A 6,610-nucleotide genomic window follows, 5' to 3' on the forward strand; every position below is an offset into this window, starting at 1 on the left:
ACATCAGACTAACAATGTGAATGCTTAACTCAAACTACATAGAAACAAAGAGAGGAATTAACATTTTCAATTTATAGTAATTTTCGGGAGGGGAGGGATTCTCTGTTGTGCCCAAATGTAACTGAACTTTGCGCCGTGACATGTATTGACCGTTACTAATCACTTATCGAACTGTTTCACATAATGAGGTCTTGCGCTGCCTGTTTTTACCCAGATATTTTTGTTCTTTCTGTCCTGTAATGTTTGTCTTGTTCAGCATGTCTTTATGTTTTTTCTTCTTTGTAAATTTTTAAGTCAAATGCATGAGTTGTCTACAACGTACAAACTCTGTATTTTAGTGGATTCCTCATTTTTCTTTCTTACGTCAGAGCATGGAAATGTAACATGTAACAAGGTTGATTTGTAACTACATTGTATATGTATATATGCTTTTTAATACATATTTAATGCCAGTTTTTTTTTTTTTTTTTATGGTACCGCCAACCCGTATGTACTCGAGATCAATTGTGTGGTTTTTTTTTCTATTATGTTCTTTGGAAGAAGAAATTGAATTGAATTGAATTGAATTAAGAAGGAATGTGAAGGGAAGGTGAAGAATTAAACGACAGAATGGAGCGAGAGAACATTCATAAAGAGGTGATAACCAAAACATGACAAATAAAACAATATGAGTAACTGATTTATCCAGGTAACGCTCTGTTAACGTACAAAATTCATTCTGTGCATCTGGACTGACTGTTTGAATTCCGAGAACTGTTTGAATTAATATTTACTTAAAAATGTAAGTCCACATGTAGTGATTTAATTTTGTGTGTTAACTGTATACTTCTCCATGTAAAAACTATAGGCTCTTACCATGACCTTTTTGGACACAAGTCATGACACACAAAAATTAAGCTCACTTTGTCGATCAATTAGTGTATTATCAATTACTAAGAATTCGAGTAGGCCTACACATTCATATTACCAAGAAAACCGTCTGGCTTCCAACGAGCAAGCTAACCAAAGTATGTGATTATGTGTATCAATTAACTTGAGAAGCCGTGTTTTGGAATTGCTCGCTGGCACGCGAGGTGTGAAGCCGTGTGAGTCACATTCAAGAATGGCGGCACAGAGGGCGGCTCCCCGCTGCCACTTGTTTCGGCTTCGGTTTAACCCCTTGACAGCTTATGTCTCATCTTTTCATCTCTCCTTCTCTCCCTCTCTCTCTCTATATTCTCTCTACTATCTATCTATTTACGTATTCCTTCTTTGCTATCTAATTTTCTATCTATTCCACTCTCACTGTTGCTGCTATCTTTTTTCAACGCATTGTTTTTTTCTCCAATTTTGTACATGACGTGAATAAGTGGAAATGTAAAGTTGTACAATGTATTCATTTCGAGTTATAAGCGAGTTACCAGTTTGGGCACCTTTCTTTTCAGGTTTTGGGTTTAAGACTTTCCTTTACCTTTAAGGAAAGTGTTGGTGTGAAGTACGTGGAATTAAAAGGATACATCAGAGCGCGTTTCAGTGAATTTAGACAAATACTGAAACCAAACAATATATACGTCTGTTTGCTTGCCATCAAGTTGTATGACACGGTAAAGTGTCTTGTGAGAGCTTCGAATAGTCTCGGTCACGTGGTTATGACGTCACTGTGAAATTCTCCTCTGTTAACCAACATGATCAAAATATAACTTGATTGAATATGTAATCAGTGATTAACTTCATGAATAATGGCTTGCAGCATAGGCAAAATACAGAATACCTTTCATTCGTCGTCAGCGTATTATATTTCCTTACTCAGTTGATTTTAAGCATTAACGTCTGTTTAAAAAGCTGTCATGTTCATAACAGTTTGATTAATACTGGTATACCCCGCCCCTACCCATCGCTACCATCACCATCATCATTATCACAGTCACCGCTTTCCCCTTGAACACATACTTTTTTTTTAATCTTCTACTTCTTTCTGTTCGCTCTACCCCCCTCCCGCTTCCCCTCCCCCCTCCCCCTCGATCCCTTCAGTTCAACACCTTCCGTCATCTCCTACGCCACTCTTCCTTTCCATTTCTCTTTCCTCTTCATCTTCCGCTACATCTGTCTTACCCTCGCCTTCACCGCATGCTTCCTAATGTTCTTTTTTCCTTACCCGATATTATAGACTCCATTAATCATCGTTCGTTTCATGTCATCGTCGTACACTTCGCGTTTCCACGCGCATGCCGTATTATTACATAATCGGAGAGCCTGTCGTATATCGATCAAGTGAGTGTTATAGCTCTGACAGCCATAAGGCGCACACGCTAGCCCGTAATCATAAATTTTCGAGTATTTATCGCCACTCGCGACATAGGCCAGTCCATTTATCAAGGCGCGATGGCATTTTGGTCATCAGTTGTAAACACGGAGGCTCTGCGGTAGGGATGAAACCCAAGTAGCTACACCGTCCAATAACACGATTATCTCAGTTTCTAGGATTCTCGATCGATGTGTAGCGGTGAATCACCGTCCGCTTCAAAAGAATCAAGTAAACATCTATCCAAAGTGCCCCCAAAGCTGTTTATAGGTAAACGTATCTTTTCAAATCTCACAATATGTCTCTTCTCATTTATCTCTACGTCACTGTTACATTGTTCATAACGCATTTAGATACATCTTGTTGACAAAATTGATCGACCGCCGCACGTTTGTACCATTGCACATAACGACTGCTACGTGGAACATTGCGTCTGCGATCCTAGACTAGTAAATGCCGAAATTCCTTGTATCAAGATGCATACAATAGGGACTGAATGTATGATCCCCTCTTGCGAATGAGTTCGTTCACCTTTAATCGACCTCACGCAGGTAAACAGTGTGCGGATAACCACACCAATGAGTGTTTCGGTCACCGTATGTCTCCTCGCTCCGATGCGGCGCTTTCATTTTATTACATCACATTCGTAATGTCTCTGATCTAATGTAATAGGCGAGAATCCGTGGACTATAGTCAATTACTTTTAATGGGAAGTTGGAGAAACTCTTCTTTTATCATCCCGCGATGGCAATTGTGTTCTGATTAGTCATCCGCGTTAATTAATCACAGCACCAATATTAATAACACTGACGACTGGTTTTGATTGACAGGTAAATATCTGCATGAGCATGACCATGGCATATTAAAATCCCGCATACTCTAATACCAACTGGAGTATTCTATCTTGACCAATACGCAGTCATATCAATCACAGCCTTATGAACCACTGAGTGTACGTAAATAAGATTCTGTGCTGCAGGACACAGTAAATTACTTACAACATGAGGCATCTTTGCCAAAAATGTAAAGGATCTTCCTAATCCGCTTGTTTTCCTCTTTTATAGCGTTTTAGGGAGTTCGATATCTCCTTGTGTGAGCACCTTCCTTTATCAAAATTGTACCATGTCGACTTTTAATAGAATGGTACGCGTTATGCGCATGATTGCAGTAGCACTCAGAAGAAATTATATACGTGTATATATATATATATATATATATATATATATATATATATATATATATGAAGAGAAATATATTGAGTGCTCTATCAAACAAGTTCCTTCTTTTCTGTGATTACTTTGTCAGTTATGCGAAATATCCTAAAAGTGTTATCAAGAATTCAGCTGAAAATTTGCATTAGACAAAAAAAAAAAAAAAATGCTGAAAATACAAGTATCATGAAAGAGTGAAAAGGTAAAATCATGATACAGCAAATCGAAAATCTCCACTGAGCTCTTGATTCTGGGTTTTTTTCCCCCGAAACTTCACATAAAATAATCTCCTATTGCAACAAGCGAAGGTAGTTAACATTTCATTTTTGTTCCGTTGCTTCTTTTTTTTTTTTCTAGATGAGCTTTTTACTTTGTAAAACATGTAGGTAAAGAGATTGGTAAACTACAGTATTTTCAGGGAAAGACGTAGGCCCTAACCGTTGACTGTGTCGCGATCAGGCGACAGTCGCAGCAATCCATAATTTCCGCTCGGGAATTAATGTGTAGGCCTACGCTATGGTCCGTTCCCGATCAGCGCAGCACCATTCGTTTTCATTCCACGGCGACATCGTCCTCCGTGTATTGTTCTACACACTCCTGGCGTAGCAATACACGCATGTAGCGAGCAATGCAGTTGTACATGCATGTACCATGTACACTCGGCCGAGGCCAAACCGAGTCATGGCGCTATAAATAACTCGCACCAAGGTTCTTCACCTTACCTGGAAAACGACTATGCGTCGATTAGCGCACAGTGCGAGCCCATCGGGCTGCGGGGTCAAACGCGAGTCAACGTGATGGGCAAGGGCAAAAACACTCGCCCAGGAAAATATAGTTTACTGCTTTCCGCCATTTCGGCAGCTAATTTCGTAGCATAGGTCATAATAATATACAGAATAGTATATGTGGAGTAATTTATTCCCTGAATACACGTGATTATGAGAGAAGTGCGTTTCTGCTCTGTTTTATTGTGTTTTAGCTGGACTGGAGCACGGACGTGTTTCTGATATTCGTGGCGATGAGGGTGGCGATGAGTGAGGGACATTATTTTGGTGGTGATGCTGACCATACTGTGTTGAGGCGCTTGTCAGTGTGTTATCATTGTGAGAGAACACACTGTTCGCAATGACACGCATGCTATCCTATAACTTTGATGGAAACTGGGTTTCTAACGGCGCCAGTATACGATGCATGTCAGTAGTGTGGATATCTACTTTATTTATGTTATATGATTGACAGAAAACGGTTCAATACAGGACGATTTTAGGTAACTGAGACTACCACAAATTCAAGGAATATTTCACTGTTCACTTATGCCTAATTCTAAAACGAAAACCGATTGTTTAACTTCAGCCTCTATTCTGCCAACATCCATCTATAGTTTGTTACGGTCCGAGCCTGGGAAGACTGTTGCTACGTAAACTAACCTCAGAGACAAAACGTCTGTGGTAACAGGAAGGCCGCCTCCCTGGTGATAGCAGGCATTACCAACCATCCTAAAATATCGGGTGCAGTGTGAAATATAGTGAACGCTGTTCAACGAAGATGGGGTGTCTGTAATATCTGAGCTACAATGCCAAAGCGAACATGGAACATGTTTTTTTTTTTCCAAACCTGTGTGTGTTTATGTGAGGATGTGTCATGCACAGTAAAATGGGATGAAAAGGACAAACTTTGGTTATACATGTATTAGACTTATAAGAATCCAGGTCCCTTTTGATTAAAATTTGCAAACAAATTAACAAACAAACAAACAGAGAGATATATATTGCATACAAAGAATCAAGGAGGCAAAAATTGTAAAGCGAATAGTCTCCAATCGGTACTAGAAGCTTCTGTGTATGAAATGTTTTCGTGCAATGCCGTAGTCCAGCGGTGTGTAAGCTGGACCAAAAATAGGTCGGTCCTGGGTTCGAGTTGTGTCAGCATTCTCTCCATTCATGTGTGAAAATGCACATGGGGTAGGGCCTACATTGGAGCGCAAGATAGCGGCTTAGCCAATGTCAAGGGAATATCAATGCATCGTGAGAGATATAATGAGGCGTAGCGTCGATGCTCGCGAATCGTACTAAATCTTAACCGATCTTTGTTTCCTTTCGTTTGTTGTGCCAAAACCAGCCTAAACAACACAGGCTTTAGCATTCTCACTGGTTTGACCCATTACATGATCGCACAGAGAAAATCAGTGTTGATATACTTCACAACCATCTCCACAAGAACACGTACGTAGATCAACAGTCCCAGAGCGCGCGGTGCGATCAATTTAGACATGAATTCAACCATGTCCCTCAGCATCCTTGCAACACACACGCCCATGTTTACTAATCAAGGCTTAAATTACCCTGTTAAAGCAAGCTGAGGAGGGTTCATAGCAGCCTCGATCGATATCACGATCGATGCTGGACTGTTCGTCCACACACACAATCATACACACAATCACACACACAGATGACACACACCAGACTTCGGCGGTAGTCAGAAAGAATCGATATCTATTTTTCTGCTAAATCGAGGGTAATGAACAGGAGACATTCGCCGCTATTATAAATGGGTCATAAGCCTGTTTGCTATACATTATCTCATAATGAGAGAGTTTTGTGATTGCAGAGCAAGAGCTACTGGAAAATATGGGGGTAATCAAGGACCAATGTCATCTGTACAGCTTTTCCCTCTATCACAGCTGCACAGACTTGTAGGTCTTACCATGGAGCTACCAATTTGGTAGCTCCATGGTCTTACTCACACAGCGGCGGAGACAACGTTTTTAGCCCGAAAATTTCACCAGCCCTTGCTGAGAGCATAATACTTCTCAAATCTGTTCAATGTACAAAGCAATTCAGATACTCCAAAATTTGGCTCATAAGACCTTTATGGCTGACTTCGCACCCGTCGATATGTGCTCACAAGTCTTTTCCCTCAGCAGGTCATCAATTTCCGAGTTCAGTGTAGTGAACCGAATAGTAATTTTGGCCTGAATATATCCAGCCATCAACTCACAATTTTGTTTTTATACAAATACATTGAGGAGGATTATTGCTTCATACGGAGCACATCCATTCCAATTAATGATTAAAAGGGTCACGATTAAAATGTTTATGAGTACACGGTCTGAAAACAT

Source organism: Diadema setosum, chromosome 10 (assembly GCF_964275005.1).
Source record: "Diadema setosum chromosome 10, eeDiaSeto1, whole genome shotgun sequence".
In the NCBI taxonomy this organism is placed as follows: domain Eukaryota; kingdom Metazoa; phylum Echinodermata; class Echinoidea; order Diadematoida; family Diadematidae; genus Diadema; species Diadema setosum.